General features: G+C 40.7%; 1 protein-coding gene and 1 long non-coding RNA gene across 3 annotated transcripts in view; both read left to right on the forward strand.

Moving 5' to 3' along the window:
• PCCA (propionyl-CoA carboxylase subunit alpha) overlaps positions 1 to 20,903 on the forward strand; it is a 417,383-nt gene that overhangs the window by 366,851 nt on the left and 29,629 nt on the right. The window lies entirely within an intron of this gene.
• Positions 14,455 to 15,647, forward strand: LOC125168282 (uncharacterized). Its single transcript, XR_007153063.1, has 2 exons — positions 14,455 to 14,892; positions 15,148 to 15,647. It is a non-coding gene; the product is annotated as an uncharacterized LOC125168282 (long non-coding RNA).

Below are 20,903 nucleotides of genomic sequence, written 5' to 3' on the forward strand. Positions count from 1 at the left end.
GCAAATCCTTTCATTTCCCTAGGGTTTTTTTTTTTTTATGGTAGCACATACTGTGCAGGAAGGTCATTATATAGAGAGGAAGAAAGAGTAATCAGCATTGAAGAGAAAGTTAATGCTACTTGTATAATTTTTTAATAGGTATCTTGTAACATTTTGAGATATAAGCCAACTGATATTTTTTGCACATTACTGGGCAGTTTCTTCTTGTTGCCTGTGAATTGATATTTTGCTTTGGAAACTAAGATAGTGGGAAAATATCAAGCTTCAAATACTTGATTCCTTAGTCATTTAGGTAGTAATTCTCTTCTGTAGACCACCTACATGTGTTTGTAAGGGATATAATAACTGACACTGTATTTAATTAGTGCTAATACTGTGCAGAAGGAAAAACATATTAAGTATCTTTACGAGTCACTAGTTCAAAGTTAGCAGATGCCAGGAAGAAAAAGTCCTTGTCTATGCACCACTGTTATTTTGCATAGCTGTGGAAGTTTGTGATTCATTCATTCATTCATTCATTCATTCAACAAATATTTGTTGGGTGCATATTACTTGCCATACAATGTTATAGGTCCTGGGGAAATGGACCAATTGATGTAAGACAGAGTATAAACTACAAATAAGTATCCAGAGGCAACCAGCTAATGTATACAATGAGCCGATGTAGTAAGTATGGATCTTCCTCCATTGGGGATGGGGTTACATACTGATAAACCCATCCTCAGTTGAAAATATCATGCATGGAAAATGCATTTAATACACCTACCCTACTGAGCACTGTGGCTTAGCCTAGCATACCTTAAATGAGCCTAGAACACTTTTGGGCAAAACCATCGGACACGAAGCCTGTTCTATAATCAAGTGTTAATTTATTGAATGCTGTACTGAAAGGAAAGACAGAGTGGCCGTATGGGTGCAGAAGGATTGTCATTGTATGGCTGCTTACCCTTGTGATCATTACCCAGCGTGGCTGACTGGGAGACGTCACTGCCCCACATCACCAGAGACAATCATGCCTCTGATTACTAGCCTGGGAAAGATCCAAGTTCAGATCCAAAGTGTGGTTTCTCCTGAATGCATATCCACTTTCAAGGCATCATAAATTAGAAAAAATCCTATAGGGCCATCATAGGTCAGGGATCATCATATGCAACCCAAATTACCTTTCCTTATCTTCTCATAGCAAAATGAAAGGCCTTTGAGGTCAGTTCTCAGAGTTCCCCTTTGAGTTTGGGGGCAGGGAAATTGAGTAAGGGGGATGATGAAGACTTTGGATTCTGAAGATTGTCACTTTATTCTCCCTTTTTGAAGTAAAAGCCATTTTTTAGTTTTGTGGTCTTAAGTCTCCTTCCACAAATGTAAAGATCTTGCTTCCTTTCTTGAATTTCCCTTGCATTTTATAATTATTACTTCAATTATATATTTTCCACCTGTTTGTATACAGAAAGCAATTTACTTGTTGATGGAGTTCCTGTATGTGAGGGGCAGGGAGTATATGGGAAACCTCTCTATTTTCCACTTTATTTTGCTTAAACCTAAAGAACTTCTAAAACATAAAGTCTGTTTTTTAAAAATGTAATTACAGAGTGGCGCCTGAGTGGCTCAGCCAGTTAAGCATCCAACTCTTGATGTCAGCTCAGATTATGATCTCAGCTCAGGTTATGATCTCACAGTTCATGGGATCATGCCCTGCATCAGGCTTTGCACTGGCATCACAGAGCCTCCTTGGGATTCTCTTTCCCTCTCTCTCTGCCTCTCCCCAGTTCTCTCTCTGAAAATAATAAATATTAAAAAAATTTTTTTAAATGTAATTTACAGAATAATGATTAAAGGTACCTGGTTTAAAGTCTGGCAGACACTTATTAGCTATTTGATCTTAGCCTTATTTGCTCTCTCTAAGCCCAGTTTCCTGGTTTGTAAAATGAGAGTAATCCCATCTATTGTGAGAACTAAGTGAGAGAATGCATATGTGCCAGTTATTATAATTCTCAGTATAATTCACTCAATAAGTTTAACCAGCACTGTGGAAATATATTTTATACCAAGGACTAAACTTGTGTTCACCTTTATGAGACACCATCCTGGGAAATTTCTAGTTGCCATGGCGGCTTTATCCTAAGGACAACTAATTTAGATGCAGAGCCTCTAACTTGGTGTGACTTGCTGTGTTTCTTCATTCTATTATGAACATCTCTGTACCACTTTGTCTTTTCCCCTGAAATATCTAACATGTGGATGCCTCAGATAAGCTGTCCATGGGGTAGAGCGGCCTTCCTGCCACAGGCATGGTGGAGAATGGAGGTGGCCGTGGTGGAGACAGGAGGAGGACAGGGGTAGGTAAGGCGGAGGGTGGGGTGCGGGGCATGAAGGGGAAGGCAGAAACCAGATGGGATGCAGAGTCAAAGGAGAGTTTGTTTTCTTACTGGGAATGACTCAAGCTTGTTTTTCAGGCTGAACAGAAGGAGCCAATGGAGAGGAAAACGTGTAGTTGGTGAAGCAGGGTCATAGTTGATGAAGGAGTAAAGAACAGGCCAAGGATTCAAGTGCAATGTCTGATGGCAAATAGGAAGAGCACTCCCTCTCTCCCTTTCTCCCTAGACTAGGGGGACAGAGCTACAGATTGACAAATCATGGAGAGTTAGTTGGGCAGTAGGCTGTCTAAGGAGCCCAGGGAACTTTTTTTCTTTGTGAGAGCATTCATCCATTCAGTAATAATTATTGTGTTGACATGACAAGCTTTTCTATTTCAAAAGACCAGAGTGAGCACAAATTTATTTTATCTTATACTCTTTAGGGTGAAAATTCGTATTATTTTAAAGCTATCTACCATAGGTGCTATTATATATTTATCATCTAATGTTTCTAATAATGGAAATAACAAAAAAGTGACTAAAGTATCCACATTTGACCTTGTACTAACATCATTCTTGGCTTACTCAACGTCCCTGAAGGTCAGCAAGAGATGAATCTGCCCTAGACTGGTCTTTTCCTGCATTCATCACTTTAAAAAAAAAAAAGAAAGAAAGAAAGAAAGAACAGCGAGAACAAGCTATCTTTTACTTTTATAATTTTTAATCCATCATTAAAAGTACAACTTGCTTTATGATCTAAAGAAATATCTAAGTCTTTATATTAGGAACAAAAGTGAGCCTTTCAGGAAAAAGGGAGGAGAGCTTAATCTGCATTAGCCCTTTGATGTATTTCTAGATTTTAAAGAGCTTCCTGCCGTCCCCAGCCACACTGAGACAGACCCAGCCGTATGTCCAGCAATGGCCTTGTCCTTTCTCTTCTCAGCACACACTGAGCTAGAGAGCGGGCCTTTTGGGAGTGAGCTAGGCTCCTGCCATTAGTGACATACTGTTTCTTCTCCTTGTACTTCCGGGGGAAGACTCTTAAATTAATGATCGGTTTAGAAAAATAAACTAGATCACCCTTTGCTCTTCTTTGGAACATTTCTTTAAAATGTGACTGTCACTGGTGGATTTCGGGGACTTTATTGAGTGAGAAGTGGAAGAATGCTAACTGAAATGAGGTCTATCTGTCTATAGCGATGAAGTAGGGACTGCAATAGATAAATTTGAAATTAAATTAAAAATTGAAATCCTATTGTTTGAATTCTTGCCATTTTTACTCTTGGATTTCATTTCTTATAACCTAGCTTTCAACTTTAGAGACGTTGCCGAGCCTTATATGGCAGCTTCTTAGTACTCATGTCTCCTTACGTTGTGTGGTGGAAAGTGATGGGTTAGTGCGTGTTTTTAATGCTCTTCCTATTCATGGACATTTTTGCCAGGAGGGGTGCCTTGTGCCAGCTAGTTTCATAGATGGAGGAAAGCAATCTGGGTTTCAGTTTCACAAAAGGAAAAACAAAACCTAAGAGGAAAAGGAAACAATTCGTTAGCAGTGGGCCCCTGTGCAGGGGAGGATAACCTGCCTTCAAAGATTTTTGTGTTGGGCACTGTAATATAATGTTTAATAAATAGTTTACTTCAAAGGGCCTCACAACAAGAAAATAGGCAGCTTTCCTGCCATTCTTGTTCCCTGGTTCAGTTTTACTATAAGTAGCTCATATCCGGTCCTCTGTGGTCTCGGGTGGTCGTTTGTGTTTATGACCCTAACACTGAAACGGTAAGAACTGTGGCCCTATTTTAAGTCAGTAGCAAATCCACAGTGTTCTTCAGGAACTGAGCGAGGGGCCCTCCTGAAACCCTTGACCTTTGACCCGTCTTAAGGAAAGTGCCCAGATGCTGTAAGCCGTACATGTGGGATTATGTCCTCCCAAAATAGAAAACTACTGAGGAATAGAAAAACTCATTGACATGCACCTAAAGTTTTTGATGTATTGTGACTACTCCTGTGCTCCCATTCTAAACTTCTAAACAGTATGTATGTTCAGTATCCTTGAGATAAAAGCCTGAGGTTACAAAGATCACTGGAGATGTTTGAATTTTTCTTTTTCTTCCTGTAGATATATTTGGCATATGGAGACTTTGAGAGCCCACTGTTAATATCAGTTGCTTCCAGATATGACCAGATATCAGGTAGCCAGATGGAACTCAGAAGAAACTGATGGAACTCATAAAGCAACCATTATATATGTTTTTTTCACTATGAATTTTAACCCAGCCGTGTATTGGGTCTGGGTGGGGCCTGGCCATCTCCATTGTGAAATGGCTTCCCCATGATTGTGGTGAATACCTCTGTAAAACCACCATTGTAAACTCTTGTTAGGTATGGTTTCATTTGTGTATTTTTTGTTGCTAACTGTTTGGTGCAGGGCTGTTCTAAGCAACATGGACTTGAGATAATTTCCCACCGGCTTACACCTCCTTCCGTTCCTGTTCCTCTCATTCTCCCTTTGTGTGGAAGCAAAGGGAAAGCATTGCGCTAAGACCCAGCAGTCAGAAAGCCTAAGGGGTGAAGAGGAGGAAACAGAGCAAGTGGGTGTAGAGAAGGGGGAAGCTGTCCCACCCCATTGCTTTCATGGGTGTGGAAAGGGTTTATGGATTGGGCCTGCGTTTCTACATTAGCCACACTGTTCTCTAAAGCAGTGGTAGTAGAGCCATCTTTTTCTCCCACCCTTCATATTCTTGAGTATTTACCCAGAACCAACCCACTGTGGCAGCTCTGGTGGGGAGGGGAGGTGCACTGTCAGTTCTGGTTGTCGTTTCTGAGACCCATGTTGAACTTGAACACAGTTAACCATCGTAACAGCCAATGACAAATCCTCAATTCATGTGAACCAAGCATTTCTACAGTTTAGGTATCATGTGGTTGAATTTCTTTAGAGGAATCAGTTCACACCAGTGTCCAGTATGAATAACTTCTAACAGAAGTTTCTCCAAGAGAATTATATATACTCCTCTTTGACGTGGCCATCCCAACTCTAGAAATTTATCATAAGGAATTGTTTTGGTTAGGTTCTTTTGCTTGCAGGAGATTCACTCAAGTTTCCTAAACTTATCACCAGGATGTGTGTAGAGAGGCCTTTGGAAAAGGCCAGTTGTCTAGGCCCCAGGGCATCCATCCAATTGTCTGGACCCAGGGTGGCTCAGATCATAATGATAAGACTGTAATTATGAGAGCTAACCTATATTGAGTGCTCGGTATGTAGGAGGCATTTCAGTTTATCTTCTCATTTAATCTTTCATGAGATAAATACTGTTACTATTCATGTTTTTGAGTTGAAGGACTTCAGATGTACAGACATTAAGTGATCTTCCCAGGGTCATGTAGCCAGAATCAGAAACAGGGGTTAACCTCGGGACTCTCTGATGGCAAAGCCCATCAAGAGTGGCTCCTGGACCCTCCTTACAGTGCACCCCCATTAACATGACTGAGTGCCTCTGCAGGGGTCTACTTGCATCCATCTGTGGCTTTTACTTCTTCTGCAGGGTACAATTTCTGCCTGGTAACTGAGGACTACATATGGCAGATTGACGCATATCATGGCCTTGTCAGCCGTTCTCCAAATCATGTTCTTCCTGGAAGCTGCCTCTCATCCTGAGAGACTAGCTCATGTCATCCTCTCTCACTTAGATGTGTAGTGGATCACTGGGTTATTGAGGTTTGTTGTCCTCTCATCCCATCAGCCAACACCATGGACAGAAGGTGGGGCATGCACTATGCTATATATACTGCCACCTAGCAGGACTTGGATGGGAAGAGAACCCAGCCTGAGGTCCACCAGGGGGACTAATTGGATGAGTTCCCAAAAGTCTATGTCTGTGATATTCATCACAGTGTTGTTTATGTTAGCAAAATAATTGGAAACTACCAGCCTGTCCATCAACAGCGGTTTGATTAAAGAAATCATGGCATTCCATATGGTAGAATATTAATATTCAGCCCTAAAAAGTAGGATTAGGTCAGTGTTTATTCACATGGAAAGATGCAATGTGAACTACGCTGACATGAAAAAATAAGGTTAAAGTGACGTATATAGGATCCTGTTTTGTTTTAAAAGCACAGACTTGGATGGTGGAATTCAGGAATATTAATAGTTGTGTAACTTGAACAGAATCTTCTTCATGCCTTTCTGTTAACATCTGTTTGTGTGATAATGAACACCTATCGCGTATATATTCAGCAGCATATTTGCAAAACATATCAAGGTATAGAAGTTGTACTGATTAAAAGCTGAAATGAATAGTATTGATTATCGAGAAAGAAAATAAAGCAAGACCTAGGGGCTACGAACTATAGTTACCTCTACCTGTATCACACAACAAATTAAGGGCATAAGGGGGAACGTAATAATAGAGCGTCATTATTACCAAGGAGCTAAAATGAGAAAAGTGCATTTCTTTAATAGAGTAACACTCCAGATTTCTGGAACTGTCTTACCATGGAGATGTTTTTTGTTTGTTTTGTTTTTTGTTTTTTTTTTTTAACCTAGAATAACTGGAAAGAGACTTGAGAATCAATGAGAGGGTGTCATTAAGTTCATGACTTTAAGTTTATTGACTCTTAATTTACATAGAATTCTAAGAATTAGCTCATTCTAATCATTGACAGCTGATTCTAAGAATTAGTTGATCTCTATGTGCCTGGGTCTGTGTGTGTGTGTTTAGGCCAGTTTTGCCAAGCAGTGTGAATGGTAGTCCTTAAAAAAAAAAAAAAATTCTATTTCATATAATTTGGGAAATGGTAGGTTAAATTAAACAATTTTGTAAGGGAACCTCGACTCCCAGCGTGGGGCTTGAACTCACTGACCCCAGGATCCAGAGTACACAAGGTGTACCAACAGAGCCAGCCAGGTGCCCCTAAACAATGTGGTTTTTATTTTTATTTTTTAACAATGTTTTTTACTTCAGGACTTCTTAGTCTTTATTAGATTTATATTCATTTTGAATCTCTGAGAGGGAATATGGAATGCAGTAGTATTTCTCAAACTTATTTTTATCACTGAATCCTTTTTTTCATTGAGTATGTGTTAACCTTTCCCAGAACTTGTTTTGTAGACTAACATAGGAGATACTGCCTTGAGATCTTTTATTTTTTGTTTATTTTTATTTATTTTTAAGTAATCTCTACCCTACAACATGGGGCTCAAACTCACAGCCCTGAGATTAAGAGTTTCATGCCCTTCCAACTGAGCCAGCCAGGTGCCCGATGCCTTGGGACCTTTTAAGCTAGGAATTAGAAGATAGCAAGATGTGCAGAGGACTGAGAAACAGAAATAATACCTGAGTTGCCAATGACTTGGAAAAAGAACCCCCTCCAAAAAAAAATCCCCTACAAAACTGTAATCTTACAGGAAGGATAGTAGCATGCATGTGATTTATAGGGACCTGTCTCAATTAGAATAGGCTAAATTATGTTCTCTATTTTATCTCTATAAGTAGGAATTATATAGTACATTTTACAAAGGTGACCCCACCCAAGTGTTTCAAATACATAGGTACTTTCGAAATAGTTACTATTTTTTTAAAAAAACATATTGATTTACTTAATTTTATAGATTTAAAAAATATTTTTACAAAGCAATAACCCTCTGACTTGAGGTTTTGAAAAATATTCTGTAAGGGCTCTCCCTGGGAGATTCACAGTGCATACTGGCATTTTAAAGCTGTTGAGCAGTGCTGTAGTGAAGAAACCTGCTTCCCAATTTCCCCAGATCTGTTCCCCATCTTTTTTTTCCCCCATATTCCTTATTAACAAGCCCTAAAAGTAGTGCTCCTTCGAATACCTTTGGGAGGCACTGCCCCGGAGTGGTAAACTGCAGCCCACCATTCCCTTTTGTAAATAAAGTTTTATCCGAACACCGCCACACCCGTTCAATTCTGTATTTTCTGTGGCTGCTTTCATGGTGCCGAGGCAGAGCTGAGTAGTTGTGACAGACATATGACCTGCAAAGCCCAAAAGATTTACTATCTGCTCTTTGTAGGAAAAGTGTGTCCACCTCTGCCTGGACAATCAGTTGTAGGTAGTTGTGTGTGCACACTAATTTTATCTTCTGCTTTTTTGTTCTCTAGCACATGCATACAGGTATATGTATGTTGTGCATATAGGTGTGTACCCTAAAATATCATAAAATGTCAAGGGATTCAAGTAACATTGTTAACCAGAGTGGATAGAAATGCCACCCAAACTTGTTCGTTATATTTACTGTGTCAAGAACAAAATGCACTGGAGAATTGAGAAGAAAGATACTTTTATTCAGGCTATTGCAAGAGGGAGAATGCTCATTAATGAGGAATGTCTTAAAAGGAAGGGTTCGGGTCCATCGAAGCAGGTACACAAGGGAGTCATCGTCAGTCTAATGGGGCTTATGGAGGAGGTGTGGACAGTAAGTCTTGTCTAAGTCATGGGGGGAGAGTGGCTCTCTGCCTTTAGCCACTTACCAGATGGAAGAGAGTGGAGGTTCTGTGACAGTTTCTGCACAGCACTCAGAAGATTCAACATTGTCAGTTGTCAGTAAGTCAGTATTGTTAAATACCTACTCATACATAGTTCTGGCACTAACGTGTGGTTGTTTTCTCAGGTTCTACCCAGGGCCACCCTCGAGTGCTTCCTGTATGTTGCCTTGCATTACTTCTCTTGCCCGTATCCTAATCCTAATATAGTTTATGATGAGTCATTGTTATTGAAAGAGATGGCAGTAATGAAGACTGCTACTCTGAATTAAAGTAAATCTACACGGTCACCGTATTTTATTTTATTTTATTTTAATGTTTATTTTTGAGAGAGAGAAAGGGAGAGGGAGAGAATGAGCAGAGGGAGGGACACAGAGAGAGGGAGCCACAGAATCCAAAGCAGGCTCCAGGATCTGAGCTGTCAGCACAGAGCTCAACGTGGGGCTCGAACTCATGAATCATGACATCATGACCTGAGCCAAAGTCAGACTCCCAACTGAACACCCCACGTTCACCATATTTTAAAAGGAAAGTGAGTGATTATGGAGCAGTGTAACTGGATTGGTTACATGCCAGTTTGCTATTGATACGTTACTCTGTGGGATATCGTTTTTTCCGTCTGTAAAATCTTCGTAATAGAAATGATTGCCATAGGCCTAATTTACTTTTCAAATCAATTACAGGTTACAACACAGATCCCATTCAAGACATCAAGGCAGAATGTGACCCTCACACTTTGAAGGGAGATTAGTTCCTTTTATGACATGTCCAATTTGATAAATCCTTTTGAATGAAATGATAAGAGCCAACATCTGATACTATGAACTGGGCACTCTTCTAAACATTTTTAAGTTTTAAGTTTTATTTAAATTGAGGTATTCTTTACAGACCACAGTCGGCCATGTAGGTTGCAATCCAGTGATTGGTAGCAAATGGACTCATGCAGCCACCACTGCAGTTCGCTGTGAGAACATTCCAGCACCCCAGAAGTTCCTTTCTGCCTGCATGCAGCCAATCCCTGTCTCCTCTGCCAGCCCCAGGCAACCACTAGAAACACTTTATGTGTGTTACTACTTTGCTCCTCACAGCATCCTTCAAGACAGGTTACTCTCATCATCTCTGTTTTCCTGGTGAAACAGTCTCCAGCATCGTGAGAAATACTCCCTTTTGTGATGGGTCTTCTGTGTGTGCTTGTTACGATCGTGCCAAGCATTTCTGACAATCAGATATGGTGAAGTCTAGAGGAAAGAAATGTATGAGACTACATGGTAAACATGCCATTAGATGCCATCTGAGAGGTCATGTTTTCCAATCATCTTGAAGTGCCGTTGGTGCTGCTGTGTGTGTGCATGCACGCGCACGCCTTCTCCATCAGTTTGTGACTTTCATTAGAATGAATTAAGGTCACATGACTCTATATCCATTTCTGCTTTTGAAAAAGCAGACAGCTATTCACGGCAGCAAGACACAGACCCAAGCTTGGTTCTGATGCCCCTAGTCACAGGCAAAAATGTCAAGGGTAATTTACCCAAATGGGAGAAAAAATCAAGACGAAGAGAAAGTACTGACTCACTGCAGACAGCTGCAGAATGTTGCCCTTGGGATAGAGGTTAACTCAGTTGTGAAATAATGGCCAAAGCTCACACTCCTAATAACTTTTTTTTAGCCCTCGAGAAAGCTCCTCCATTTAATGTGAGAACACTTGGCAGAAGGTCTGCAGTTGAGTGGCTGGCTCAGCAGGAGGCCCGGATTGAAAGCTCTCCGTTTGTACAAACTCATTTGCATTTGTAACGCTTTTATTTTAAATCTTCCCTAAATGTAAATATTTTGGTCTCCTTTTCTCTATTTTTTAAAATAGAGTTCAGGTAAGATGAACCTAAATAAGGGTGAATCAAGTAGCTTCTCATACGCCCCAAAAGAACAAGTGGAAATGGTAGATAACTCTCAAGAGTGATGCTGAATTCTACTCCATAAAGAACCTGGTGAACGTCAATTGGAGGGCCCATTTCAGAAGTATATTGGAATACAGGGGAAGAGTTACTTAGGAAAGGTTCATTTGCACCTTTTGGAGGTGGTCCAATAGGTTTGATAGGTTTCTTGAAGAAGCCAGCAGCTTCCTGCCCGTCCGTGACTGCTCAGATAGACCATCCTTTTTCTGAACGGCAGGACAGAGGAGTCAGCAGAAGGGTGTTTGCTGTCTCCCGCAGTTGAGTGCACGGATGTAGGGGCCCCAGGACCAGCCTACCTCAACTGCCAGTGGGCACTCCTGGCATTCTCAGACCTCCAGAGGTGTCATGGATGTGAGCTGTCCACCCTGCTGCACTGCCGACCAGTGCCTGTCCAGAGGAGGAACACTAGAAGTGTTCCCTTTAGTCTCCAAGATTGCAATAGATTCTCTGAATGTGAGCCCTTCCAGAGCCTTCCTGGGTGTATCTGAGCGCCATGCTGAGAGGAGAACCAGCCTAGTCGAAGGAAGCTCGGTTCTCTTTTTTTTTTTTTTTAATGTTTATTTATTTACTTTGAGAGAGGGAGCATGTGAGTGGGTGGGAGAGGCAGAGAGAGAGAGAGAGAGGGAGAGAGAGAATCCCAAGCAGGCTCCATGCTGTCAGCGCAGAGCCTGATGCGGGGCCTGATTTCACGACTCCTGAGATGATGACCTGAGCTGAAACCAAGAGTTGGACGCTTAACTAACTCAGCCACCCAGGCACCCCAGGAAGCTTGATTCTTAAGGCTGGCGCTGGCCTTGATCAGACTCTGCCACATGCCCAGTTTTCTCACAACCACAGCGTGATTTGAGAAAACTCACTTGGGGTCAGTTTTGGATCTATAGAACCAAACGAAATAAAGACTGAAGTATTGGTCATCCATACACCTGCAGATTCCAACCTTCTTGGCATGTGAGCATTGCTTGAATATTGGAAAATGTTAACTAACATTCTTCCATCTTTCAGGAAATCTGATGCATTTCAGTCCAGCATCTGATGACTGTTATTCTCTTCCTCTCCCTACCCACCACTCACTTGCCATCTGCTTCTCTTCAATGTAGACTTTATTTATTTTTTTTCAACGTTTATTTTTTTGGGACAGAGAGAGACAGAGCATGAATGGGGGAGGGGCAGAGAGAGAGGGAGACACAGAATCGGAAACAGGCTCCAGGCTCTGAGCCATCAGCCCAGAGCCTGACGCGGGGCTCGAACCCACGGACCGCGAGATCGTGACCTGGTTGAAGTCGGACGCTTAACCGACTGCGCCACCCAGGCGCCCCTTCAATGTGGACTTTAAAATGAGAGTCAAATCTCTGTCATTCACATGTAGAGAGCAGTGGTAGATAAGAGAGCAAACATTCATTTATTTTGAAAATGGAGGAGTGGATAATATGGTGTGTTGCCTAACTGTCCAGCATGCCATCATTCTTCCAGAACATTGTCTCTGGATAGGACTGCGTTCACCTTTGGCTTTCCCATGACATGGGTAGGTCATGGATACTAATCTAAGCAGCCTTGACTTTGGATTGGAAATTCCTTCAACACATTACAACATTACAAATACTTCTAGCTTTATCTACTGTTGAACGCTTTTGCTTGGCCAGCTGACTTCCTAATAGTCCTGTTGCAGTCTTGTTCTTTCCTACCTCTTCTACATCTTGATTCCTGGCATACTTTTCCAAGGAAGCTCACTGCTTCCTCTGCCCTTCTTCAGAATTCTTTTACTCCAAGACTTCTCTCCAGTCTTATCTTCTCCACAAGTCCTCTGACTACCTTAGGCCCTCCCTCTGAAATTCTACAGTATTTCATTTTCAAACACGGACACTCAGAGAAATTTGCTTGTTTGGAGTCCCTCAGCTAGGGACAGTCTACCTCCGCCCACCACCAGCAGACATTTGGCAATGAATGGAGATATTTTCAGCTGTGACAACTGGAAAGGGGGACTACAACATCTAGTGGCTAGAGGCCAGGGATGCTGCATTGAGAAACGTGACCTTCAGTGATTCAGCCTAGATGATGTAATAAGAATCCTTGGTTCTTGTAGGACTTGAAGAGTACATCCTGGATATACTTGAGTGTATTTGGTGGCGAGGCTTTCTACTTCACAAGGCCACCTATTGTATTGTTGGAGAGCTCTGTTGGAAATTGTTTCCTTATGTTGGATTGAACTCTGCCTCCCTGTGCAGGTCTTCTGTGGCTGGGCAATAAATCGATTCCTTTCCCTACATGGAGGTGTTTATAGAGAGCTCCCTTGTGAGTCCTTGCAGCTCTCCCACCCCTCGCTGGTTTCCACATTATGCTTGGGCCCACGACTCACCTCTATACGTGTGTTCCTCACATGTCATGGTAAACTTCCTGACGGCAGACGCAGTGTCTTACTCTCTTTGTTTTGTAGCCCTGCCGCTAGTACAGTTAATTTAATCTTGTCCTAGAAAATGCTGCCTCGGAAACGACCAACCCCATAGAGATGATTCCCCTGCTGGCAGTGAGGATCAGTCGGCTGCAAACCCTAATCCTGGCACAACATTATTGTTCCTTATCTTTTGTGTAGGGTATTTGTAGGATCATTACCTTTAAGGTGGAGTTTGTTGTTTGTTTGTTTTTGTTTTTTAGTTTGTAAAGGCGGTGAGAAAAATATTTATTTCTAAAGCAGGTAGAGAGCTCAGCATTATGGACAGTGTATTTGCTTCCCACTTACGACTATACAAGTAAAGAAAATTCCTTGTATTGCGACGCTGTCCAGTTTGTTGGGTTAATCTGGGAGAGCGTATCAGTGACCTGGAATCGTGCCAACTTCCAATTAGCACTCTGTGTAGCCACTGATGTCACTTTAAAAGTAATTACTGCACGGGGGGAAAAAAAGGTAATTACTGCAGATTTTCTCATCCACCCTGAACATAGCATATGCGTTTCTAATCCTGTACGTTATTATTCTCATCAAAAAGGAAAATTTTCTTTAGGTTTTTATAATTAAAAAAGTTTTAAACCTATCTTGATATAATTTAAGACTTCTAGAAAGAATGCAAAAATAGTACAATTATGAATGTCCATATAATTTCACTGATTCCCCAAATGTTAACGTTTTGTATAACATGTTACTATGTATAACATTTGTTGCAGTGGCTTTATTGTGTGTCATCCCACACCCCCATGATTGTTTTTCTGAACGATTTTAGTTAAGTTGCTAGCAACTTATTTTAAAGTCAGGACAGCATTCCCTTATATAACCACAGTGCAGGAAGTTAATATTGGCACAGTAATATTATCTAGTCTAAAAACCTTTAAAGTTTTGCTGGTTTTCCTACTTATGTCTTTTATAACAAAAGAAAATAATTTTTTTTTCTGGTTGGGGCTCTAATTCAGAAACACACATTGCATTTACTTTTCATGTCCTTTTGCTTCATTCGAAAAGAGTTCCTTGGTCTTTGTCTTATGTGATCTTTACATTTTTTTAAGATAGGTCTTTTATTTTGTCAGATGGGTCTCAATTTAGGTTTGTCTGGTGTTTTCTCATAATCAGATGAATTTATACATTTTTGGAATGTATACCAAAGTGTGGCATACCACCGAAGTGTGTTGTGCCCTCAGTACATCCTAGGGAGAGAGGCACATGTCCCATCACTGGTGATATTACTTTGATTACTTGGTTAAGGTGGGATTTGTCCAGTTTCTCTGCATTAAACTTACTACTTTTCCTTTTTCTAGTTGTCTGGTAAAGGAAATTGACACTTAAACTGGTCATTTCGACACAGCATGGTAGGTATGACAGACAGCCAGGGTACCATGGGAGCCATGGAATCCCCTGACGTGATGACACCTCAGCGGTGACTTAGGGAATGATTGTTGAATCAGCCAGCCACAGGAATCTGGGGAGGATATTCTAGAAGGCTACAATACCATGAACACAGCCATAGAGCCATGAAATAGCATGGTTTGTTTAGGAAACTGCAGTGGTTGGCATCTTGAGTTCTGAGATTGAGTTCTCCAATCATGGAATCCTCAGATGGAAATCTGAGTGCGTGAGGTCTCATGGGAAGCTGGAAGTGAAGGTCCTGCTCTCTCTCAGGAATTGTGGGGTCTTTTTTTGTCTCTGAATTCTACAGTCTTCTCTTCCCTAATTCACAGAGCCAAAAGTAGCAGAAATGTGGGCATTAGAGGGAAAATCACAGTATTTGATAGTTGTACAAGTTACATCATCAGTGGGATGCAATTTATTCTATTCCACTGGAAATTGATTTCTTTCTCAGAGAAGGTAATTATCTTTGCAAAAAGCTCATGTCACTTTTTTGTCTCATCTTTTCCAGCATAAAAATTATTGAAAATAAAAATGGGAAAAATGATGCAAATAAAACAAAAATCAACCTGAATCTGGCTTTGCAATATATAGCCGAGAAGCCTGCTACTCTTTGGCTTGAGTAAGAAGTTAAAATTGTGGAGTGGTGAATGGGTGTAGCCTCTCTATGCTCTTTGACACTCAGCCAATTTGAAATTTTTATTTTTGTGGCAAATGTTGCTAACTTACCCAAGTATGAGGTAGCAAATACATTTGGACTGCCCAGGACTTTTCCAGGCTCCTGTCAAGAAACTGCTATAATTCTCCAAGAGTCTCCAAATTAAATTCGTGTCAAGACATCTCCTTTGTTCTAGAAGTGAGGTCATCTTTGGAAAGTGGACATTAGCGATGCTGTGAGTGAGAAAAGGATTATGAACCTCTGTCTGAGCTTTAATGATGTCTAGGCAAAAATACATGTTCAGAAGAATTCCTTGAGGTTTTCAAGACCCTATAAATTTCTAAGAGAAATTACTAGTTCTGAGGCTCAGAGAATTTCATTCTTCAGCATTGGAACTTTTCATAACTATCTGCTTTTTGCCTCCTCTTGCTCGGGTAGAGGTATGCAGAGCTTGGCCAAAATGATCATAGATTCTTTTTACTTTTCATCCACAATTTTGACTATCTTCTGTGTACCAGACACTATGATCCCTAACTAATGGAGGTCGTCACATCGATGTGTGTATCAGTGCCAGCCCCAAATCAGGTAGCATAATCCAGTATTTCTAACTAAAGAGCCTTAATGTGAATGCTTTACTACATTCATGTGGCCAACCGTATTCTTTTGAGTCAAAATTTATGTAACATAAAATTTGCCATTAATTATTTTTAAATATACTGTTCTGTGGCATTTAGTACATTTGCAGGGCTGTGGCCTCTCTCTAGTTCCAACGCAAAAAAACAACTCTGTACCTCTTAGCCATCACTCATACCCCTGTCTCCCCAGCCCTCAGCAGCCACTAGTCAGCTCTCTGCACCTGGATTTTCCTGTTCTTATGTTTTGTATAATTGGAATCATAGATTGTATAACTTTTTGTGATTGGCCTCCTTCACTTAGCATAATATTTTTTTTTGTGGTTCACCTGTTGTAGCAAGTGTCAGTTTCCTGTTTTTTGTTCCTTTTTATGGTTGAATAGTATTTTACTACCAAGTGTATTCTTTTAAAAAAATGTTTATTTTTGAGGCAGAGAGAGAACACAAGAGGGGAGAGAGGGAGGTGTGAGGGAGAGAGAGAATCCCAAGCAGACTCTGTGCTGTCAACACAGAGCCCAATGCAGGGCTCAATTCCATAAATCATGAGATCATGACCTGAGCTGAAGTCAATAGTTGGACACTTAACCAACTGAGCCACCCAGGCCCCTCTACCAAGTGTATTCTTTAAGTATGTTTAAAAATCAACTCCTCCCATTGAACTGTTTTGAAGTGATATTTCTAGAATACAAGCAGTTTAAAGACTCAGCAGTATTATGTTAGCAGATTTTTTTATAGTAGAGAAAGATTTTGTATTCTGCCCTCAAACCTTGTCCAATTTTAAAAAATATTTATTTATTTTGACAGAGAAAGAATGTGAGTGGGAGAGGGGCAAAGATAGAGGGAGAGAGAGAATCCTAAGCAGGCTCCGTACTATCAGCACAAAGTCCAACACGGGACTCCATCCCACGAACCGTGAGATCATGACCTGAGCCAAAATCAAGAGTTGGATGCTTAACTGATGGAGCCACCTTGGCGACCCCTTTGCCCATTATGTTTTTGAACAAGGTACTGACTCAGTTCTCTGGTTCTGAGAGCTTGGCAATGACAGCAGACAAGATTTATATCAGCCTGGTGGGCAAAATCACTGCTGTCAGTTCATACTGTGGTGGAAAACTATGAGTTGGGTTGACAGGTGGAGGCCTTTCCACCTGTTATAGGTAGAAATCACAGGTGTGCAATCCATGCCTAGGACACTGTTTCCTTCCATTGCTTAGCATGGAACTGCTTTACCTTTTCTAAAATACCAACAGCCTTTGCTGTTCCTAAAAATAGGCCTAGAAACTAAGATTTTTTCCTTTGTCAGCAACAGTGTTCCCATACTGAGCTTATTGACCTGGGAGATAGTTTCATTCCACCGGAGTATTGGGCAGTGAGAATGGCATATCAGTCTGTTCCCCAGGAGATATTAGTGAAATATTTGTGATTCCGATATTGATGGCTTTTAATGTTTGAGAAACTCTTTCTACTTTTTTCCTCTGGACCAGGAGTCACTGTTTCTAGGCCACGTGGCTTCCTCCTCCCCTTCTGGTACCGTTTGACCTCTTTTATTTGGCAGGGTAACAGGCAAGCCTGTAGGGTGTCTCGAGACAGACGTTTATGTTGGGATGAATAATACTTTGGTAAAGTTAGTTTCAGCCTTTCATGTCATGCCTTCTCATGATAAAGAGCATGGGTTGCTGCTGTTTCCAAGATGGACTGATGCTCATTGCGACAAGCACTTCTCCACAGAGCACTTGGCCACAAAGGAGCATATCTGTCCCATCATCTTGAGTGGCAAAAATAAGACCAGGGCTCATGTGAACTTTGACAGACTTCCTTATAGAAATAAATCTTAAATATATTTGATATTAAAAATAAAACTTTTTCTCTCACAGAGGACAGTTTTCAAAATGACACAGAAGAAGCCAAGGAAAACAATATTTTATGTTTTTGGTTCATAGGCTATGTGAGACTTTTCTGGAGGTGCTAGTATTTAATTGTCCCTAACTTAAGAGTCTATAGAGTTTGAAGGAATAGTCAATTAAATCATGCTTCTGCCATTGGGGGAGAATGAATAACAGATTTTTTTTTTTTTTAAGATGGACAATATTTGAATCCCATCCTCAAATCCCTCTGGCTCTGAACTTAATTGAAGTAAGAAATTTGGCAAGAATGGAGTCCCACTGTCCAGGAAAAGAGCTAAAACAATTCTAGTTCAACTCCTTTTCTCCTGGGACCATCTTCAGATTGAGGCAATTAGTTTTAAAATGAATGGAGTTTCCAGATTCTCCACATTCTAACAAGATTGTAGAAAGGTTGAAAGTCACATAGAAGTCAAACTGGTTGAGTGTATAATTTCCTCTTGCAGATGCCAGACCAAAGGCAGTAGTGATCTAGTACTTATATTTGCTGTCATTTATTGAGACTAGAATTCTCCTTGGGATATATTATAATTTCTTTAATATTAAAGTTTCTTTTCGAGGGATTTGTACTTAATAAGTTTTGTGTAATAACATATGCATTCCATTTGAAGTTACCTTGCCAACTTTTCTAGGACTTTTTTTTTAGCCTCCCCATAGTTTTTAATAAACCAAGAGATCAAATGAATACTCCCCCAGTTGCCCAGATATTGGGTGGTTATAGCTGGTTTCAGCCTATCTATAATCTGTAAACATTTAAAGAGAACCCCTTTTGAGAAGATACTTTGAGCCCAGAGGTATTCTCCAACCTCAGAAGGTCACTTACAGAACCAGAGAAACCTTCAGTCTGTATTAACATGTTTCTTTCTCTAATCTCACCCTTCAAATGATGTGTATGATCTCATTCAGGGGCAGCAACATTGGGGTCAAAGAAGAACTAACAAGAGAGTAACTGTTGACACCAGAAAACTCCCCAAACTTAGCAAAGCTGGAAAGTTTCGAGGTAGCTAGAAGGTTTTGAAAGCTATTTTTAAGTACGCATAGCATAAAATATATTGTGAAGAAGTTCACCTAAAGACTCTTACCCACGTACATCTATGTAAATTCCAACGTATGTTTACTCACAAAAACTTCTTGAGACAGTAGACAAAGTCAGCCATCATCCCAGACTGTCTTTCTTGCTGTTGAAATTTGCAAGAGGTATTAAACATATTTAGTAAGCCTGGGTAGAATAAAAGTATTCTATTGAATGTTGATAACTCTAAAGACATGTCTATGTTAATTAAACCAACAAACTTAAACTAGTTTTAATACTGACTAATTTCCCTGATTACCCATCCAGAGGTAGAAAAATATGACATCCTAGAGAAGATGGAGGTAGAAAATCCACATCACAAAGGTACAGAGTAAGTATCCAGCTTTTCTTCAAGGAGTTTTGGGGGTATATCTGCCTCCTATCAGAGGTCTAGAGTGATTACTTTCATTTTTTTCCCTTTCCTTAAGTGCAAGACAATCCTGTTTCTAATGTCCTGAATTGTATACACCTAGAAGTATTTTGAGATGAATAGGGGAGGTTTGAATTGCTTCTCAAACCACATTTCTGGTATTGTAGAGATCACCAAGACAGTACAGTTGTTTGTAATTCCCCAGAGAACTAGATTGCAGCTTGAATATCAAGGGACTGACCTCATCTAATTAAATTTTCTTCAATTTGCTTCTTTATATCAGGGAGAAGACTTGCATTCCACCTAAAATTAGAATTAAAAGATTTCTGTGTTCTAGAACTTCAGGGTTTAATGCATTACATCTTTTAAAAGTCTATATAAAGTGTTTTAAAAAGGACTTTGGGTGCTCTCTTTCCTGAAAGCATAATTCAGTCTTGGCTTTTATCAGCCCCCAAACATCGGTTTCCAGCTGATCATTTGTAGTAAGGCCTAGAAGAAATTTCGTCATCTGTTTCCTCTGTGAAGCGGGTTGTAAATGGCCACGAATCTTTCTAATTTCTTCCTAAGTTTGGCAAGATCTTCTGAAAGTGGAGGTCAAAAGAGCTTTATAACTTAAAAAATCTGTTGCTGTCCAGGGGACATGAATTCTTTGCACTGGGGGTCCAGGATATATCTGCAGAGAACATTGTGTATGAAGGCCTGTGGCTGGCAGGGCCTGATCTCAGGGCTCTGGAAAGTAGAAGGAATTGTAAGAGAAAGATGAGCTAGTCTGCTGGCCATTCAGGTGCTTCTGCTGAATTCACTACCTGACTTTTAGTGTTTACTTGAGGAGCCTGTATAATACCCCCGGTGCTCTGGGGTGCCTGGGTGACTCAGTCAGTTGAGCCTCCAACTCTTGATTTCGGGTCGGGTCATGGTCCCAGGGCTGTGGGATCAAGCCGTGTATTGGGCTCCACTCTGAGCACGGAGCCTACTTAAGCTTCTCCCTCTCTTTCTCCCTCCCCACGCCGTCCCTCTCCCCCACATGCACACACGCTCTCTAAAATAAAAAAATTAAGTTAAAATTAAAAAAAAACATTACAATATAGAAGGTTGTCCAATTCAAAGGATCCATCATCTGGCCATTGAGTAGAATCTTATTTTAATCTCCATAACAACTCAAACCAATAAGCCTTTTTATAACTTAATCATGGACACCCCTCAGAGCTGTCCCCTCAGGAGAGTATAAGAAATGGAGCCCTCACAAGTCCAGAAGTTCACTCCCAGGGTTAGCCTTGGAAAGCAGACTTCATTGTCACAGGCAGTAGGAATAGTATAGCCTAAACAGTGTCCCTGGCTTCCCAAGAGAACGTGAGACACCTCAGTCACAGATCTGCTAAGCTGTCACACTGAGCAGGTACTACTGGATTGGGACTTTACCAGCTCTAACAAGACAACAAAGGCTGAGATGACAAAGGTCCCCTCTTATCCAGGACCCCTTATGACGAACTCCTCTGTGAGCTTGCACGGTTGGAGAAAGAGAATGCTGACACCAGTCGCAACTCCAAATTGTTACTTGTACTCTGACTGATGGGCTATAAATCAGAGGTTTCTGTGACCTCCTTTCTCTTTTTTTTTTTTTTAAGTTTGTTTAT

This window comes from Prionailurus viverrinus, chromosome A1 (assembly GCF_022837055.1).
Source record: "Prionailurus viverrinus isolate Anna chromosome A1, UM_Priviv_1.0, whole genome shotgun sequence".
Classification (NCBI taxonomy): domain Eukaryota; kingdom Metazoa; phylum Chordata; class Mammalia; order Carnivora; family Felidae; genus Prionailurus; species Prionailurus viverrinus.